Below are 25,464 nucleotides of genomic sequence, written 5' to 3' on the forward strand. Positions count from 1 at the left end.
ATAACTTCAGTGTCTGTTGTGACTGCATACGCGGCCACTAAATCTCCTGTACTTGCTCTCATGCATGATCCGTCTACATACAACGTCAGGTCTGGATCTAACAATGGAACGTCTGTCAAGTCTTGTCTAGGTTTCGTCTTTATTTCAATGATTTCAACACAATCATGAGCTAGTGGGTCTGTTCCAATTACAGGTAATAGTGTAGCAGGATTCAATGTATTACACCGTCGGATCTCTATGTGTGGTTGAAACAATGTTAGTTCATAACCGGTAAGTCTTGCTATGGTCAAGTGTTGTGTTTGTGTTCGGTTCACAAGAACCTCTACTGCATGTGGTACTTGAACTGTCAATGGGTGTCCTAATACTATGGCATCGCTTTGTCTGATTGCTAAAGCTGTCGCTGCCACTGATTTCAGGCATGCAGGCAAAGCCTGAGCTACGGGATCTAATGTACTGGAAAAATAAGCACATGGCTTGCATGATCCTGCTTGATCCTGAGTGAGTACTGACAAGGCAGTACCTTCGCGTTCTGTAACAAAGAGTGTAAAATGTTTGCTATAACATGGCGTTGCTAAAACAGGTGCTTGACATAAAGCTTCCTTTAGGCTTTCAAAAGCTTGTGTATGTTCCTGAGTCCAAGGGAGAACAGTCGATGTGGCTGCCTCCTGTGTGGTTAACTGAATAAGTGGTTTTGCTAGAAATGCGTACTGAGGGATCCACTGCCTACAATATGAAGTGAGGCCTATGAAAGCTCGCACCTCCTTTTGTGTCTGGGGTATTGACATGTTAGCAATTAACTGAATGCGATCTGGTGTAAGCTGCCTTCCCTCCTTGGACAGCGAGTGACCAAGATAAATAACTCGCTGAACACAGAATTGCAGCTTAGAAGGGGACACCTTGTGCCCCTTGTCGGCCAGGAAATGTAAAACTGTCAGAGAAGCTTTTTCACATTCTGACTCGCTTCTTGCGGTGATCAGCAGATCATCGACATATTGAAGCAGTGCAGTATTGACTGGCATGTGGATACTGTCAAGTTCTCTTTTCAGTGCTTGGCTGTAGATGCTGGGGCTTTCTGTAAATCCTTGGGGAGCGCGTGAGAATTTAAAACTGCGCCCATTTAAACTGAATCCGAACAAGTATTGGCTTTCCGGATCTATTGGGACGCTGAAAAAGGCATTCTTGAGATCGATTACAGTAAAGAATGTTGCTTCGGAATCAATTGCTGTCAACAATGATGATATATCAGGGACCACAGGGAATTGTGGTACAATACACTTGTTTAGTTCACGCAAATCAATAACCAATCGGTATACTGGCGGAGCAGTAGGATCAGTTCGTTTAAGAATCGGAATTATCGGTGAATTACATACATTGGAGTCTGTTTCTACAACTACTCCCTGGGCAATTAGCTCATCAATGATTTTCAACAAAGCCACTACAGCATCATGCGGTAACTTGTATTGTCGCATTCGTGGTAGTACCACTCCTGCTTTCAATGTAACTCGATAGGGTGTAATGTTCATGCAGCCAACATCCGTAGGGCCTTGTGCCCATAGATGTACTGGTAAAGTCTGTAGTCGGGGATCCATGTCTCTAGACACATAGTGACCTTTAAAATCACGTAAAAACAACCTTACTCCTTCCGGAGAACAACATATTATGGCTCCTAGTGCTTTCAGAGTCTTAATTCCTAACAGATTTTCTGGGCATGATTTAGTAAGCAATAAATCTGTAGTTCGTGTCAAAGGTCCTAACGTAAGTGGTAGAGGCTGTGATACTTCATTAACAATAGGTTTTCCTGAAAAACCAAGGGAAACATTTTGAGAGCCTGAGAGGGGTGCCCCTGGAACTTCACTACGTTTTATGGTTGTTCGACTTGCCCCTGTATCGAGTAAGAATTTTCTATCTTGACCTAATAATTCACTATGTACATAAGGTCCTTCTTGATCTACAGGAATCTCGATAAGCGGTAAGTCGACTTCCCTCTCTAGGCTGGTTCATGCGTAGCGCTGATACTCAGGGTATTCATACTGTGCAGTCTGATACATTTGTCGTGTCGTTGTTTGTGTGGTAGTAGCAGGCAACGGTGGTGCAGCTGGCACAAACTGTATGGGTTGCTGTGAGGCTGGCATAGACTGTTGCTGAACTGGCATGGACTGTCCATGCTGCATAGCTCCTTGTTCATTCTGATCTTGTCTAACTAATCGTGGTCTCTCTTTTGCAATACCTGTAGCTATATTACGTTTCAGGACTTGACAATCATGTACATAATGGCCTAGTTGTTTACAGTAATTGCAGGTTCCTTTTACAGGAACTGCAGAATCACCAGAATGTGTCACACCCTTTTTGTGACCATCTGCTGGTACTGTCTGAGAAACTAGCATTTTCATTTTTGTATCCTTCATGCGTCTATGCTCGTGTTCTTGTTCATCCCTAATTCTATTGTGATGATACTGTAACATTTGTAGCATTTGCGACGGAGTGTTACTTTGCCAGGTACTCTCGAATTTCAATATTCTATTCTTCACTGGAGGCAATGCATTTTCCACCAATTTTGTCACAAATAAATGTGGATATGAGTCACTACTTGCTTTTATACCACTATTTATACCAAAACATTTTTCAAATCGAGCATAATAATCGCTTGTGTCTTCATCTTGCTTTTGTTTGCAGGCTGTGATTGCACCCCAATCTTCCTTTTTTGTAGTTAATAAACGTGGCAGTACCTGTACTAGTAAACCTGGTAACAGTTTAACTTTATCCCCGAGCCCTGAACCTGCAGCTCGGCTCCTTTCTTCCTCTGCTAATGCTGTCCAGTCTATCTTTTGGTCTCCCACTTCCCACTCTTTTTCTTTCAGTTTTTCATATATGCCAGCAGGCAAAAGCACCTTTAATATCGTCATAATATCAGGAAAGGTGTACTCTCCCATCAGTAACATGTCTTTAATTTCTCGGTGGAAACCCGCTGGGTCTTTGTCATGACTAGGTACTACTTTCTTCATTTCTAATAATTCCATTTTTGATATGGGTGTGTAAACAAATACACGGTGAAACTCATTGTCTTCGCCTTTTATTGGGTGCACTTCTCGTAAAGGATTTTGTCTATCCATATAGTACGGCGTTCTTTCTCTGTGGGGCAGCGAGAGAGAATCCGGACTTACAAAAAGGACGTACTGCTTACGTGACACTAATATCTCTTTAATTAGCTTATTACTAGAACCTCTCCATCTGTTTGTGAGTAGTTCCGTTAATATATCAGGTAAAGGACCAGGGTCAGCATGTTGGCTCTTATATAATATGAGAAGTTGCTGAATCATATAGATTCCAGCTAAGCGTTGTTCATCTGTACTGAGGTTGAGAAACGTGTGTGCTACGGTCTCATCACCGTATTTTTCAGGACTGTCAATCCAGTGAACGGCTGATCTGGCTAATTCTTGCTCATCCATAGAATCGAGGAGGTGGTAACCTCTTCGTTCTCGTAGTATCTTATCTGCGGCTTGAAACGAATGTTCAGGAGACTTCAGATTTATTACAGGCGTCGGATACGTTCTGCTATTATTTGGACATACGGAGTGTATGGGATCAGAAAAACATCTAGTATTTTCACAAGATCTTCCTCTGCCTACATAAGCTATGGTCTCTGACTGTCTTGCGGAATTCCCTGATTCGGACACTTCATCTTGCTCAAACTCGTCTGTTCCCAATCTCTCTTCATGAATACGCTCTATTTCTTTACGTATTTTTCGGCACATGGCTATTATACAATTTTGCTTATCGTGTCTCCCTTCTGATATATTCTGACTCCATCTTGTAAGAATAAGCATTGCATTCGGGTCTACCCCCGGACGATCTTGATTTCTGATTACACAGTTTATGAGGAAACGTAACAGTTCCCCCTGTATCTCTACTTTCTGGAATTCCATAGCTCTGTTAATACATCCTGGATCTCGTCCTGTTTGAACAAAATGATATATGTTATCTAGATGCGTAGTCATCCCTGGTAACCTTGCTAAATATTCTGCGGCTCGCCTGATACGTAATGATGCCAGGACCATTTCGTCCTCTTTACCAACCACTGGGTCATATCTACAATTTACAAGGAGTTCTTTAAGCGTACGTTCACTTACGAATTTAGGTGTACGTGAATGCGCTGACTCTTGAAAGACAAGTTTATTTATTCTAGGTGGTGTAAAAGTACTGCTAGCACCTCCCGTGGCCCTATCTGGGGCGTCGGGTGTGAATGGGTTCGTTGAACGTGACACAGCAACTATGGGTGTCGATACCTCTGTAGAGTCGACTGCGGAGACAGATGCGGAAACAGATGTGCTTGCCGAAGCTTGTATCGGGACTTGCTGTTGCACGGGGACAAATACCTGATCCTGACGTTGGACCCCTCCGCCAGGCGGTCTATGTGGTGTGGCGTTAGCATACTCGGGAGCTGCATCGTCTAGATATGAGGAAAGAAAAACATCTTCTGCGGTTCTGGGATGCCCCTTTGGATGTACCTTAATTGGAAATAATGGGGGTGGCAAGTCTTTTGGTATCTCTGGGGCAGCCTTAGGTAGTCCTTCGGCTAGAAGGGGATACATACCATTCATAAGAGCATTTCTTTGTCTATTCACTTGTTCTGATTTCACTCGGATACCTTCCTCAATTAATAGATTTTCTTGAACTTTATTTGAACTTTCTTTACTCCTCTCTTCTTGTCTACGTGCTTTTTCTGTTCGTCTATGAGATTCTTTACGCCATAACTCAACAGCGTCTTTCTGTGACTGTCTGACCTTTCTTTTCCATAACTCTTCCTCCACTTTCATGATGCACTCTGCATCCCAGGTTCCCGCTATGGGCCACCTTTGACTTTCCGGTAATCCTTTGGTATAATCTACCCATAGATCAAGAAACAATATGGCATCTAAGCCATGTTTATGGTACATGAAATGCCCTGGAGTATCCCTAGGAGGAATAGGAACTGCTTCTTCAAGCACCCCTTTTCTGGTAGTAATCTGTCTTAACTTCGAGAAGAGCGGCATATTCACAACTGATCTGATACTTACTCTTGAACTTGCTTAATACGAGAAACACAATAATGAACAGTGAACAATGAACAGTCATTCATACCACAATATGCAAGACATTTCTGAATACTTTAAACTTTAAACATTAAACATTATAACAATGGTCGACAATGATGACAGTCTGCCTAACTAATCACCACGCTGAATTCTTGACAATAACTGAATACTTCGGAATACTTGATATACTGCTAAACAGTACATATACACTGCTAAACAGTGCAGACCGGATTTGTGTACCCAAATCCGTCTTGACCGGCACAACCTATGTGCGCGTCAACACGCCTCCCCGGCGATGGTACTCACCGAGTAGCTCCTTGAAACGGAAGGCCTCAGAGAATGGACAGGACTCGATAACTGCGGACATCGGACCCTCTGGACGTCGGGATTTCGGAAAACCTGGTGGGCCTCTGTATACCTCGGATCTTGCTCTCTCAGCTAGGCTCTGGTCGGGATACTTCGCACTTCTCACCGCCTCGTCTGGGTTGATCGCAGCCTCAGTCGCCCCCGCTTGACCGGAGGGAGCTTACAGGAAATCCTGCTGGTACGCGTTTATGGTCCGTCCAGCTGTGGCAGGAGACCGGGCCTGCAACGCACCGCCGGCGCGTGAGATGAGAAAGTGTCCCTGTTCGGGCGCCATTATGTGGTAAATAAAAATAAATATTACCGGACTGAATTTCATGCGGAATCTTAAATTAAAGTAAATAGCTCAAAATAACAAGAGGCAGAATCCGTGGTATAAGAGGTTTTCTAATGGGCTTTATTCCATTCAAAATGGCCGACTCGAGTCGCGGTCCTCAGGTTCCGTCACCACGAGGGTTCAGGAAGTGAAGTACAATAATTCATTAACAGACATGTATTTTTATAATAAGTGCATTACAATGAAACGAATGTAGAAGGCGTAACATTTGATAAGAAAAGTGACAAAACAGTGACATAATCGAAACTAGGCGTAATAAGGAATAAAAGAAACATGATTGGTTAGAATTATCAGACATAGGTGGATCTATAAGATAATACTTGGCATAGATGCGCGCGCGGCAGCATGACGTGTAATTGACGTGCAACTAGGGGGTGAAGGGGACTTGACATTTAGCTCTACATGTGGAGACGAGAAGTCTGGGGTCAAGTCAACCTAATCCCAAATCATATCTAACATCCTATGTTTAAAGAACTATGTTATCCACAAGGAAGAACTCTCGGACAGAATCTATTCTATACTGACTGTGTGCGTGTACAAGCGTCTAAGTGTCTATATGAGATGCGAGGGATAGAAAACTTTCCATGGCAACAGGGCTATGAATCACTTGCAGGAGGACGGAAAGGCTGAGTCCTTTGCTTGTGAGCTAAAGGAAATGTTTACCTAAATCACTGGACAGGAATGCATCGGCTGAAGAGTAAAATAGATAATTCGAAGGTGAAATACAACTTCTTGGCAGACAGGCGAAAACTGGCCGAGGCAGTCACCGTTAGCTGCACAGGGAGTAGGACAAAGTTCATGGATACAGATGCGAGCTCAAGCTGAAGCTGTCAAAGACAGAGAGCAGGGAAAGGCTTTGAGGACAGAATCGGGCCTACTTGCCTGAACTATCAAAAATGGAGTAACTTAGCCATATAAAGTCGGTGGCCTTTCATACTTAGGAATCGAATATCCAGCCCATTGATGGCGGATCTGACAGAGAACATGTCGACGGTAAACACACATATGTTTGCGTCTTAGAAACTGGAACTGGAGGGAACATACATGTACTTGTAACATGCATATAGAACCGTTGGGGTCCAAGATAGGGGACATAACTGATCAGGAAAATCCACATTTCCACATAACGACCACCTTCACCGGGACCTGCTGGCGCTGCCGCGGCCCGTCCCAGCTGGAACACCGAGCTCGAGGATTGTGAGCTATCCACCATACCATCTCAGCTACCAGATTGGTAACCAGACTGTCCCGCTACCCCCTTTCCCAAACCAAGAGACTAGAATCGAGGGGACCCCTGAGTCCAGACCTCCTTGTACCATTCCATCGTACCTTAAGAAATCGCTTATAAAGAACGTTAAATCCTATCCTTGTGTGGTGTATATCTGTGGGGGGGAAGTTACTCATCTGTACGATCGCTGGAGACGGCTCTCCCCGGAGACCTCTCCCCTTGTCCTCGGCCGACCCTCCCGGCCCGTCTAACATTGGTGGCCAGCGGCGCGATCCGAATCAACGCGTAATCGTACAGAGAGTAGCTCACCCAACGACAAAACCACGATGTCAACCAAAGAGAGCGGATCCACCGAGAAATTCCAGATGGATAAATTGGAAGAGTATAGCCATCATGAATTGAAACAATTCTGCATGGAACTAGGCATTGCTACCACCAGCCTGAGTACCAAAGACGATTTTAAGCACGCCATTGAGTCGTGGGCAGAAACCGGGGTCGCCAGATCCCCAGACCAAAACGGTGCAGCATCGGAGAGGAACGCCACGGCTCCCGAGGAGCGAGGAACGGGCCTCTCGCAGGAAGAGATCCAAGAAAGAGAAAAAAACAGATTACATGAGTTAGAAATGGCACGACTCAAAATGGACGGTGAACTAAAATTAGCCGAACAAAAACTGAACCTAGAACATCTGCGGCTCCGAGAAGAACGGGAAGAAAAACAGAGGCAGAGAGAGCTCGAAGAAAAAAGACTAACATATGAACACGAGCGCAAACTGGCAGAAATAGAACTACGGAAGCAGAACAAAGAACCGGAGGTGCCCGAGCGACCGCGCACCCCGGGAGCGACAGAAAAGAAAGTCCACATCCCCAAGGATGTTGTCCGAGAGTATGTCCGAGAGGACGACATACAACAGTGGTTCAAGGCCTACGAGATCGCCATGACCTCCCACCGGATCGATCGAAGTGACTGGGGAGCCGGCCTATGGGTGAGGTTCGTCAACGAAGGCCGCGATGCCCTACTGCAGCTCCCAGACCATCAGATGTCATCCTATGACCACATGAAGGCTGCCCTCCTCACCCGATATGGGCTCACACCCGAAATGTACCGCCAGAGGTTTCGGGAATGCACCCGGATTCCGGGTACAACGTGGGTGGAATATGTCAATTATTTCAGCCGAGCCTTCGAGGGTTGGATCAAGGGAAGCCACGTAACGACCTACGAGCAACTTTTTAATCTCATGGTGTGGGAGCACCTGTCTAACAACTGCTTCGTCGAGCTCAGGCAGCACCTCCTCGACAGTAAATTGACTGACCCACGGCAACTCGCCACCGAAGCTGACCGGTGGGAAAGCACCCGAGTGGGCCGGAGAGGGCCACACGAGCAGAACCGTAACAACCAAGGTCAGCACCGTCCCCGAGGAGGAGGAGGAGGCCAGGGGCGAGGGAGAGACACCGTCCCGGCCGCTCCCGCTGCCAGCACCCCGCCCCCGGCCAGCCGGGGGAACCCCCCGATGCGCCCGGGGTTCTGAGCCAACGTCACGTGTCACCGATGCCAGCGAGTCGGCCACTACGCCAATGACCCGAACTGTCCACAGAACCAAACTCCAAAACCCCGCCAGGTAGCAGCCGCCGCCCTGGGGGGAGAACAAATCTCCGAAGAACAAGAAGAATACGAGCAGGCACAACAAGAGTGGGAACCGGCCGCCATGGTTCTAGCGTGCCTAGGGGGAAAAGACATGGTCCCGCGGGCCCCCCTACCCGCCAACACCAGAAAATATAGCCAGTGGGTGAACATTAATGGGCGCCGGGCCGAAGCCCTACGTGACACAGGGGCCAGTGTGACGGCCGTCCGCTGTCACATGGTAAAACCAGAGCAGATCCTGCCGAACATTCTCTGCCCCGTCCGCTCAGCCGACAATTCCGAGAGTCTATGTCGGATGGCCTGCGTCCCCTTCGAATGGGGAGGGGTCTCCGGCATGTTGAAGGTGACGGTCCGGGATGATGCCCCCGTGGACTGTCTCCTGGGGAATGATCTTGAGAGTTCCCCGTGGGCCGCCGTCGAAAGAAGAGAGCACCTGGGGATGCTGGGCCTCCCGGACTGGGCGTGCGTAACCACCCGGTCCACGGCCGCCCGTGCCATCCCCCGACCAGAAGAACCAGAATGGCCTGCACCTCCTCCCCCGATCGCTCCAGTAGAGGACACCGACTATACCGACCCCCCAGAGCAAACCCCCGAAGGGGTCGCCCAGCCCCAGGACCTTCCCGGCCTGGCTCAGTGGCGTCAAGAAGGGGGGCCCACCCAGGAACAGTTCCGCCAGGAGCAGAAGACCTGTCCCTCCCTCGAGGGACTCCGCCAGCAAGCCATCGCCCAGAGCGCAGGGGACTCCACCGGAGCCCATTGGGTCTATTGGGATAACGACCTGTTATACAGTGAACAGAGAATCGCAGAGCTAGGGGCCAGTCGAGTGCTGGTGGTGCCCCTCCGTTTCAGAGACTTCCTGCTAAATTTGGCCCACGATGTCCCTCTGGCTGGACACCTAGGCCAGGACAAAACCTACAGTCGCCTGGTGACCCACTTTTTCTGGCCGAGGATGCGAAACGACGTCCTCAACCACTGCCGGTCCTGCCCCACGTGCCAGGCCAGCGGGAAGAGCGGCCACAAGCTCAAAGCACCTCTGCAACCCTTCCCAGTTGTCACCACCCCGTTCGAGAGGGTGGGAATAGACATTGTGGGGCCCCTGGACCCCCGCACAGCACAAGGACATCGGTTCATCCTGGTACTGGTGGACCACGCCACCCGCTACCCCGAGGCTGTGCCCCTGCGAACTGTAACAGCTCCGGTGGTCGGCCGGGCCTTAATGGGGATCTTCTCCCGGGTGGGCTTCCCCCGAGAAGTCGTCAGCGACCGAGGCACAAACTTTATCTCGAAATATATGAAGTCCCTCTGGCAACAGTGCGGGGTCACCTACCGATTCACGACCCCCTATCATCCTCAAGGAAACGGACTAGTCGAGCGATTCAACCGCACGCTCAAGGGAATGATTGGGGGATTGGAAGAGCCCCTCCGTCGCCAGTGGGATGTGCTACTTCCGTGCCTCCTCTTCGCCTATCGAGAAGTTCCCCAGAAGTCCCTCGGTTTTAGCCCTTTCGAACTCTTGTACGGGCACCCTGTGCGAGGGCCCCTCAGCCTAGTCAAAGAAGGTTGGGAGATGGCCCCCCTAAAGACCCCTCCAGACGTCTTCAAGTACCTCCTGGCACTACGCAATCAGACCCGGCGATTCAGGGAAATGGCAAAAGCGAATCGTGAGGCCAGTCAGGAGGACATGAAAAAATGGTACGATCAAAATGCCTCCTCCGTCGAATTCGAACCTGGTCAACAAGTGTGGGTGATGTCCCCCACCGAACCATGTGCCTTGCAGGACAAGTGGACGGGGCCCTTCAAAGTGGTCGAACGCAAGAGCCCCGTCACCTATCTCATCGATATGGAGTCTCCCCGGAACCCCCTCCGGGTCCTCCACACCAACAGACTCAAACCCCACTTTGTGCGCTCGGAACTCAGCCTCCTGATGGCTACAGACAGTGGGGCGGAAGAAGACTCCGAGCCTCTCCCTGATCTCCTGAAGACTCAGGAGAAAGACGGTTCCGTGGACGGGGTCCGGCTCTCCGATGCCCTCACCCCAGAGCAGCGCCAAGGCTGCCGGGACCTCCTGCTGCAGTTTGCTACTCTGTTTTCCCTCACCCCAGGGGTCACCCCCTGGTGCTTGCACGACGTGGACACTGGGGACAGTCCCCCTATCAGACACCGGGCATACCGCGTACCAGATCGGGTGCGGGCCTGCATCCAAGAGGAAGTGTCCAAGATGCTCACGCTCGGGGTCATCGAGCCCTCAGACAGCCCCTGGGCCAGCCCGATCGTGCTGGTCCCCATAGCCGCTGCCCCCGGCACCACTCCTGAACTCCGATTCTGCGTCGACTATCGGGGCTTGAATGCTGTCACCAGGACCGACGCTCATCCCATCCCCCGAGCGGATGAATTGATCGACCGCATGGGGGCTGCCCGCTACCTCAGCATCTTCGACCTGACAGCGGGCTACTGGCAGATCGGTCTCACACCCGAGCCCAAGAACGGTCCGCCTTTTCTTCCCCCGATGGCCACTACCACTTCAAGGTCATGCCCTTCGGCATGAAGAATGCCCCAGCTACTTTTCAGCGACTAGTGAACCAGGTCTTGGCGGGGCTCGAAGAGTTCAGCGCCGCCTACCTGGACGATATCGCTGTGTACAGCCGCCACTGGTCCGACCACCTCCACCACCTCCGAGAGGTCCTGCAAGCCCTCCAGCGGGCCGGCCTCACAATCAAGGCCGGCAAGTGCCAAATTGGTCAGGGGTCCGTGACCTACCTCGGACACCAGGTGGGAAGCGGTCTGGTGGCCCCTCTGCAACTCAAAATCGCTGCCATCCAGTCCTGGCAACCCCCAGTCACGCAGACCGAGGTCCGAGCCTTCTTGGGACTCACCGGCTACTACCGGCGGTTCGTGAGGGACTATGGCAGCATTGTGGGGCCCCTCACGGGTCTCACGTCCAAGAACCACCCGAAGAAGATTAACTGGACCCCCGACTGTCAAGCGGCCTTCGAGAAGCTGAAAGCCGCCCTGTGCACCGCCCCTGTGCTCCAGGCCCCCGATTACAGTCGGGAATTCATTGTGCAAACGGACGCCTCCGACCACGGCATCGGGGCGGTTCTCTCCCAGCTGAACCCCGAGGGTCTTGACCAGCCGGTGGCCTTCATCAGCAGACGCCTCCTGGCCCGAGAACAGCGCTGGAGCACAATCGAGAGGGAGGCCTTCGCCGTGGTGTGGGCCCTCAAAAAGCTCCGGCCCTATCTCTTCGGTACCCACTTCCGGGTGCAAACCGATCATCGACCCCTGCAGTGGCTAATGCAGATGCGGGGGGAGAACCCAAAACTATTGCGCTGGTCCATCTCCCTGCAGGGGATGGACTTCACTGTGGAACATCGACCGGGCCAAGACCACGCCAACGCAGATGGCCTGTCACGCTTTTTCCGCCTCGACGAGGAGAGTCCCCAAGAGGATGGGTGACTCTCCCCGCCTTCAGCTGGGGGGGACGCATGTTGGACAGGCCACATGAAGGGCTTGCTCCCTCCCCGCATGACAGGGCCCAAGCCCCGGACTCCCAGGTGTTACCCACAAGAGCAACCCGCACCCCGTCTCCCGACGGAACTCCTGCCCCCGGACATCCATGTATCATGGGGCCGAACCACTACCGGCTCCCCCGGCCGGATCAGCCGCCATCTTGGACACTGCACCACGAGGCCGAGTGGCCTCAGCTCGACCCTAACCCTGGGCCTGGCCCGGCCCCGACATCCCGGCACCACCATCCACCCAGGAGGTGAACGGACCACTTGGCAGGTCAATGGGAGAAAGAAGTGTCGATGGCTCTCCCCCGCCAGGTGCCGATCGCCCTCCAGCTCCCCCGGGCGCTGGCTCCACCCCCCTGCTGGGTGTCTGGACTCCCTCATCCCGGACCCCCCGACCTCCAAGTGCGAGGGTCCGGACATCAAAGGGCGCCAGACCTATAACTAGGGCAGCTCCAGAGCAGGAAGGCAGTTGTATCCTGGAGTCGAGAGACACCGAGAAGAACTCAGCCTTGACGGACTACCGGCGCTGCCGTAGCCCTGCCTTGTGAACTATCGTCCTGCCTGCTGGCGCTGCCGCGGCCTTCTGCATCCTCCATCCTCGTCGGGACCTGCTGGCGCTGCCACGGACCGTTGTAACAACACCTTCATCGGGACCTGCTGGCGCTGCCGCGGACCGTGTAACGACCACCTTCATCGGGACCTGCTGGCGCTGCCGCGGACCGTGTCACGACCACCTTCACCGGGACCTGCTGGCGCTGCTGCGGACCGTGTAACGACCACCTTCACCGGGACCTGCTGGCGCTGCCGCGGACCGTGTAACAACCACCTTCACCGGGACCTGCTGGCGCTGCCGCGACCCGTCCCAGCTGGAACACCGAGCTCGAGGATTGTGAGCTATCCACCATACCATCTCAGCTACCAGATTGGTAACCAGACTGTCCCGCTACCCCCTTTCCCAAACCAAGAGACTAGAATCGAGGGGACCCCTGAGTCCAGACCTCCTTGTACCATTCCATCGTACCTTAAGAAATCGCTTATAAAGAACGTTAAATCCTATCCTTGTGTGGTGTATATCTGTGGGGGGGAAGTTACTCATCTGTACGATCGCTGGAGACGGCTCTCCCCGGAGACCTCTCCCCTTGTCCTCGGCCGACCCTCCCGGCCCGTCTAACACACACCCACACCCATACAACCACATCCACCCACACAACCACACCCAACCACATCCACAGAACCACACACACAACCACACACACAACCACACGCACAACCAAACCCAACCACACCCAACCACACATCCACACACACACAACCACACACACAACCACACACTCACAACCACACCCAACCACATACAAACACACACAACCACACACAAACACACACAACCACACACACACAACCACACACACAACCACACACACCCACAACCACACAACCACAACCACACAACCACACATACAACCACAACCACACACACAACCACACACACAACCACACAAACAACCACACCCACACAACCAGAACCAACCACAATCACACAGACACAACCACACACACAACCACACAACCACAAACAAAACCACACACACGACCACACAAACAACCACACCCACACAACCAGAACCAACCACAACCACACAGACACAACCACACACACAACGACACACATACAACCTCACAAACAACCACACACACACAACCACACACACACAACCACAACCACACACACAACCCCAACCACAACCACACACACAACCATACACACAACCACACTCACACAACCACACACACAACCACAGCCACATACACGACACACACAACCACACACACAACACACAAAATCACACACACAACCACACACACACAACCACAACCACTCACACAACCACATACACAACAACACACAACATCACACAACTGCACACACAACCACATACAACCATGCACACACACAACCACACCCAACTTCACCCAACCACACAACCACACCCACAACCACACACACACAACCACAACCACACACAACCACAACCACACACACAACCACACAACCAAACACACACAACCACACACACACAACCACACACACAACCACAACATACAACCACACACACAACCACACATACAGAACCACACCCACAACAACACACACAACCACAACCACACACACAACCACACACACACAACCACACACACAACTACAACCACACACACACAACCACACACACACAACCACACACACAACCACACAAACAACCACACACACAACCACATCCACAACCACACACAACCACACACACAACCACAACCACATACACAACCACACACACACAACCACACACACAACCACACACACAACCACACACACACAACCACACACACAACCACACACAACCACACACACAACCACACCCACAACCATACCCTCAACCACACCCACACAACCATACCCACACACGCATATAAACACACACACAACCACACACCCACAACCACACCCACAGACCCACAACCACACCCACACAACCACACCCGCACAACCACACCCAACCACATCCACAGAACCACACACACAACCATACACACAACCACACACAACCACACATACACAACCACACATACACAACCATAAACACACAACCACACACACAAACACACACACACACAACCACACACACACAACTATACACACACAACCACACACACAACCAAACATACAACCACAACATACAAGCACACACACAACCACACACACACAATCACACCCACAACCACACACACACAACCACACATAACCACACATACACACACAAACCCACAACCACACCCACAACCACACCCACAACCACACAACCACACCCACACACACAACCACACACACAACCACACACACACACAACCACACACACACACAACCACACATACACAATCACACACATACACAACCACAACACACAACCACACACACAACCATACCCACAACCACACCCACATAACCACACCCACAACCACACACACACAACCATACCTGCACATACATACCACCATACACACACCCCCACACCCAACCACAACCACACACACACACAGAACCACACACACAATCACACACACAACCACAAAAACACAACCTCACAAACAACCACACACAGAACCACACACACAACCATAACGACACACACATAACCCCAACCACAACCACACACACATACAACCATACACACAACCACACACACACACACACACACACAACCACACACACAACCAGAACCACACACACAACCACACACACACAACCACACACACACCCACATGCACACAACCACACATACACAACCACACACACAACCACAAAAACAACCACACACACACAACCATACCCACAACCATAACCACAACCACACCCACACAACCACACCTGCATACACACACAACCACACACACACAACCACACACCCACAACCACACACACACAACCACAACCATACCCAAAACCACACCCACACTCAACCACAACCACACACACAACCACACACACAACCACACACACAACCACACATACAATGACATACACACAAACTCACAAACAACCACACACACACAACCACACACACAACCACAACCACACACACAACCCCAACCACAACCACACACACAACCATACACATACATAAACACACAAACACCCACCCACCCACAACCACACCCACAACCACACACAACCACAACCACACCCACAACCGCACCTACAACCACACAACCACACACACAACCACACACACAACCACACAAACAACCACACCCACACAACCAGAACCAACCACACCCAAAACCACACAGACACAACCACACCCACACACACACACAACCACACACACACAACCACACCCACCCACACACACACACACAACACACGCAACCACACAGACACAACCACACACACACACAACCACACACACAAACAACCACACACACAACACAAACACACACAACCACACACACAGCCACACACACACAACCACACAAACAACCACATACACAACCACACCCACAACCACACACAACCACACACACACAACCAGAACCACACACACAACTACACATACAACCACACACACACAACCCCACACACAACCATACCCACAACCACACCACAACAACCACACCTGCACATACACACAACCATACACACACCCCCACAACCATACCCACAACCACACCCACACCCAACCACAACCACACACACACACAACCACACACACAAACACAACCTCACAAACACCACACACAGAACCACATACAACCACACCCACATAACCACACACATACCCACATGCACACAACCACACATACACAACCACACACACAACTACAAAAACAACCACACACACACACAACCATACCCACAACCATAACCACAACCACACCCACACAACTACACCTGCATACACACACAACCACACACACACAACCACACACCCACAACCACACACACACACACACAACCATACCCACAACCACACCCACACCCAACCACAACCACAGACACACACAACCACACACACAACCACACACACAATTACACACACAACGAAACACACACAACCTCACAAACAACCACACACACACAACCACACACACAACCACACACACAACCACAACCACACATACAACCATACACATACATAAACACACAAACACCCACCCACCCACAACCATACCCACAACCATACCCACACAACCACAACCACACCCAACCACACCCACAACCACACACCACCACACACACACAACCACACATACACAACCACACACACAACGACACACACATAACCACACACACACACAAGCACACACACACAACTACACATACAACCACACACACAACCACACATACAACCACAACATACAACCACACACACAACCACACACAACCACACCCACACAACCACACCCACAACCACATACACACAACCACACACACACACAACCACACACCTACACAACCACACAAAACCACACACACAACCACACATACATACACACACCCACAACCACACCCACAACCGCACCCACAACCACACAACCACACACACAACCACACACACAACCACACAAACAACCACACCCACACAACCAGAACCAACCACAACCAAAACCGTACAGACACAACCACACCCACACACACACACAACCACACACACAACAACACCCACCCACACGCACACACAACACATGCAACCACAAACACATAACCACACACACACAACCACACACACACAACCACACACACACAACGACACACACAACCACACACACAGCCACACACACACAACCACACAAACAACCACACACACAACCACACCCACAACCACACACAACCACACACACACAACCAGAACCACACACACAACCACACATACAACCACACACACACAACCACACACACAACCACACAAACAACCACACACACACAACCATACCCACAACCATACCCACAACCACACCTGCACACACACACAACCATACACACACCCCCACAACCATACCCACAACCACACCCACACCCAACCAAAACCACACACACACACAACCAAACACACAACCACACAAACACAACCTCACAAACAACCACACACAGAACCACACACACAACCATAACGACACACACATAACCCCAACCACAACCACACACACACAACCATACACACAACCCCACACACACAACCACACACACAACCAGAACCACACACACAACCACACACACACAACCACACCCACACACCCACATGCACACAACCACACACACACAACCACACACACAACCACAAAAACAACCACACACACACAACCATACCCACAACCATACCCACAACCACACCCACACAACCACACCTGCATACACACACAGCCACACCCCCACAATCACACACACACACCCCCACAACCATACCCACAACCACACCCACTCCCAACCACAACCACACACACACACAACCACACACACAACCACACACACAACTACAAATACAACGACACACACACAACCTCACAAACAACCACACACACACAACCACACACACAACCACAACCACACACAACCCCAACCACAACCACACACACAACCATACACACAACCACACTCACACAACCACACACACAACCATAGCCACATACACAACACACACAACCACACACACACCACATAAAATCACACACACAACCACACACACACAACCACAACCACTCACACAACCACATACACAACCACACACAACACCACACAACCACACACACAACCACACACAACCATGCACACACACAACCACACCCAACTTCACCCAACCACACAACCACACCCACAACCACACACACACAACCACAACCACACACAACCACACACACAACCACACAACCAAATACACACATCCACACACACACAACCACACACACACAACCACACACACAACCACAACATACAACCACACACACAACCACACATACAGAACCACACCCACAACCACACACACAACCACAACCACACACACACAACCACACACACACAACCACACACACAACCACACACACAACCACATCCACAACCACACACAACCACACACACAACCACAACCACATACACAACCACACACACACAACCACAAACACAACCACACACACAACCACACACACACAACCACACACAACCACACACACAACCACACCCACAACCATACCCTCAACCATACCCACACAACCATACCCACACACGCATACATACACACACACAACCACATACCCACAACCACACCCACACACCCACAACCGCACCCACACAACCACACCCGCACAACCACATCCAACCACACCCACAGAACCACACACACAACCATACACACAACCACACACAACCACACATACACAACCACACATCCACAACCACACACACACAACCACACACACAAACACACACACACACACACAACCACACACACACAACTATGCACACACAACCACACACACAACCACACATACAACCACACCATACGAGCACACACACAACCACACACACACAACTACACACACCACCACACACACACAACCACACACAACCACACACAACCACACATACACACACAAACCCACAACCATACCCATACCCACAACCACACCCACAACCACACAACCACACACACAACCACAACCACACATACAACCACACACACAACTACACACACACAACCACACACACACACACAACCACACAAACACACAATCACACACATACACAACCACAACACACAACCACACACACAACCATACCCACAACCATACCCACATAACCACACCCACAACCACACACACATAACCACACACACCCACACACACAGCCACTCCCCACAATCACACACACACCCCCACAACCATACCCACAACCACACCCACATCCAACCACAACCACACACACACACAACCACACACACAACCACACACACAACTACACATACAACGACACACACACAACCTCACAAACAACCACACACACACAACCACACACACAACCACAACCATACACAACCCCAACCACAACCACACACACAACCATACACACAACCACACTCACACAACCACACACACAACCACAGCCACACTCACAACACATAAAATCACACACACAACCACACACACACAACCACTCACACAACCACATACACAACCACACACAACCACACACACAACCACACACAACCATGCACACACACAACCACACCCAACTTCACCCAACCACACAACCACACCCACAACCACACACACACAACCACAACCACACACAACCACAACCACACACACAACCACACAACCAAACACACACATCCACACACACACAACCACACACACAGAACCACACCCACAACCACAACCACACACACACAACCACGCACACACAATCACACAAACAACCACACACACAACCACATCCACAACCACACACAACCACACACACAACCATAACCACATATACAACCACACACATAACCACAAACACAACCACACACACAACCACACACACACAACCACACACACAACCACACACACAACCACACCCACAACCATACCCTCAACCACACCCATACAACCATACCCACACATGCATACATACACACACACAACCACACACCCACAACCACACCCACACACCCACAACCACACCCACACAACCACACCCGCACAACCACACCCAACCACACCCACAGAACCACACACACAACCATACACACAACCACACACAACCACACATACACAACCACACATACACAACCACACACACAACCACACACACAAACACACACACACACACAAGCACACACACACAACTATACACACACAACCACACACACAACCACACACAACCACAACATAAAAGCACACACACAACCACACACACACAACCACACACACCACCACACACACACAACCATACACAACCACACATACACACACAAACCCACAACCATACCCACACCCACAACTGCACCCACAACCACACAACCACACACACAACCACAACCACACACATAACCACACACACAACCACACACACACACAACCACACACACACACACACACAACCACACATACACAATCACACACATACACAACCACAACACACAACCACACACACAACCATACCCACAACCACACCCACATAACCACACCCACAACCACACACACACAACCACACCCACCCACACACACAACCACACAACCACAACCACACACACCCCCACAACCACACCCACAACCACACCCACAAAATCACACCCACACAACCACACCCAACCACACACACACACAACCATAAACATAACCACACACACACAACCACACACATAACCACACACACACAACCACATACAACCACACACAACCACACAAACAACCACACACACAACCACTCCCACAACCATACCCTAAACCATGCCCACACAACCACACCCACACACATACACAACCACTCACCCACAACCACACCCATGCACCCACAACCACACCCACACACATACAACCACACCCACCCAGACAACCACACCCAACCATATCCACAGAACCACACACACAACCACACACACAACCACACGCACAACCAAACCCAACCACACCCAACCACACATCCACACACACAACCACACACACAACCACACACTCACAACCACACACAACCACATACAAACACACACAACCACATACAAACACACACAACCACACACACACACAACCACACACACAACCACACACACACCCACAACCACAACCACAACCACACAACCACACATACAACCACAACCACACACACAACCACACACACAACCACACAAACAACCACACCCACACAACCAGAACCAACCACAACCACACAGACACAACCACACCCACACACACACAACCACACACACAACCAGAACCACACAACCACACACAAAACCACACACACGACCACACAAACAACCACACCCACACAACCAGAACCAACCACAACCACACAGACATAACACACACACAACCACACACACACAACCACACCCACCCACACACACACAACCACACACACACACAACCACACACACAACCACACAAACAACCACACACACAACCACACCCACAACCACACACACACAACCAGCACCACACACACAACCACACATGCAACCACACACACACAACCATACACATAACCACACAAACAACCACACGCACACAACCATACCCACAACCATACCCACAACCACACCACAACAACCACACCTGCACATACACACAACCATACACACCCCCCCACAACAATACCCACAACCACACCCACACCCAACCACAACCACACACACACAACCACATACACAACCACACACACAACCACACAAACACAACCTCACAAACAACCACACACAGAACGACACACACAACCATAACGACACACACATAACCCCAACCACAACCACACACACACACACAACCATACACACAACCACACACACACAACCACACACACAACCAGAACCACACACACAACCGCACACACACAACCACACACACACACCCACATGCACACAACCACACACACACAACCACACACACAACCACAAAAACAACCACACACACACAACCATACCCACAACCTTACCCACAACCACACCCACACAACCACACCTGCATACCCACACAACGACACACCCACAACCACACACCCACAACCACACACACACACCCACAACCATACCCACAACCACACCCACACCCAACCACAACCACACACACACACAACCACACACACAACCACACACACAACCACACATACAACGACCCACACACAACCTCACAAACAACCACACACACACAACTACACACATAACCACAACCACACACACAACCCCAACCACAACCACACACACAACCACACCCACAACCACACACACACACACAACCACAACCACACACAACCACACACACAACCACACAACCAAATACACACATCCACACACACACAACCACACACACACAACCACACACACAACCACAACATACAACCACACACACAACTACACATACAGAACCACACCCACAACCACACACACAACCACAACCACACACACACAACCACACACACACAACCACACAAACAACCACACACACAACCACATCCACAACCACACACAACCACACACACAACCACAACCACATACACAACCACACACACACAACCACAAACACAACCACACACACAACCACACACACACAACCACACACAACCACATACACAACCACACCCACAACCATACCCTCAACCATACCCACACAACCATACCCACACATGCATACATACACACACACAACCACATACCCACAACCACACCCACACACCCACAACCACACCCACACAACCACACCCGCACAACCACATCCAACCACACCCACAGAACCACACACACAACCATACACACAACCACACACAACCACACATACACAACCACACATACACAACCACACACACACAACCACACACACAAACACACACACACACCCAACCACACACACACAACTATACACACACAACCACACACACAACCACACATACAACCACACCATACAAGCACACACACAACCACACACACACAACCACACACACCACCACACACACACAACCACACACAACCACACATACACACACAAACCCACAACCATACCCACACCCACAACCGCACCCACAACCACACAATCACACACACAACCACAACCACACATACAACCATACACACAACCACACACACACAACCACACACACACACACAACCACACAAACACACAATCACACACATACACAACCACAACACACAACCACACACACAACCATACCCACAACCATACCCACATACCCACACCCACAACCACACACACACAACCACACACACCCACACACACAGCCACACCCCCACAATCACACACACACCCCCACAACCATACCCACAACCACACCCACACCCAACCACAACCACACACACACAACCACACACACAACCACACACACAACTACACATACAACGACACACACACAACCTCACAAACAACCACACACACACAACCACACACACAACCACAACCATACACAACCACAACCACACACACAACCATACACACAACCACACTCACACAACCACACACACAACCACAGCCACACACACAACACACACAACCACACACACAACACATAAAATCACACACACAACCACACACACACAACCACTCACACAACCACATACACAACCACACACAACCACACACACAACCACACACAACCATGCACACACACAACCACACCCAACTTCACCCAACCACACAACCACACCCACAACCACACACACACAACCACAACCACACACAACCACAACCACACACACAACCACACAACCAAACACACACATACACACACACACAACCACACACACAGAACCACACCCACAACCACAACCACACACACACAACCACGCACACACAATCACACAAACAACCACACACACAACCACATCCACAACCACACACAACCACACACACAACCATAACCACATATACAACCACACACACAACCACAAACACAACTACACACACAACCACACACACACAACCACACACACAACCACACACACAACCACACCCACAACCATACCCTCAACCACACCCACACAACCATACCCACACATGCATACATACACACACACAACCACACACCCACAACCACACCCACACACCCACAACCACACCCACACAACCACACCCGCACAACCACACCCAACCACACCCACAGAACCACACACACAACCAGTCACACAACCACACACAACCACACATACACAACCACACATACACAACCACACACACACAACCACACACACAAACACACACACACAAGCACACACACACAACTATACACACACAACCACACACACAACCACACATACAACCACAACATAAAAGCACACACACAACCACACACACAACCACACACACCACCACACACACACAACCACACACAACCACACATACACACACAAACCCACAACCATACCCACACCCACAACCGCACCCACAACCACACAACCACACACACAACCACAACCACACACATAACCACACACACAACCACACACACACACAACCACACACACACACACAACCACACATACACAATCACACACATACACAACCACAACACACAACCACACACACAACCATACCCACAACCACACCCACATAACCACACCCACAACCACACACACACAACCACAGCCACCCACACACACAACCACACAACCACAACCACACACACACCCACAACCACACCCACAACCACACCCACAAAATCACACCCACACAACCACACCCAACCACACACACACACAACCATAAACATAACCACACACACACAACCACACACATAACCACACACACACAACCACATACAACCACACACAACCACACAAACAACCACACACACAACCACTCCCACAACCATACCCTAAACCATGCCCACACAACCACACCCACACACACACACAACCACTCACCCACAACCACACCCATGCACCCACAACCACACCCACACACATACAACCACACCCACCCACACAACCACACCCAACCACATCCACAGAAGCACACACACAACCACACACACAACCACACGCACAACCAAACCCAACCACACCCAACCACACATCCACACACACAACCACACACACAACCACACACTCACAACCACA

Source organism: Triturus cristatus, chromosome 1_1 (genome assembly GCF_964204655.1).
Source record: "Triturus cristatus chromosome 1_1, aTriCri1.1, whole genome shotgun sequence".
NCBI classification, from domain to species: Eukaryota; Metazoa; Chordata; class Amphibia; order Caudata; family Salamandridae; genus Triturus; species Triturus cristatus.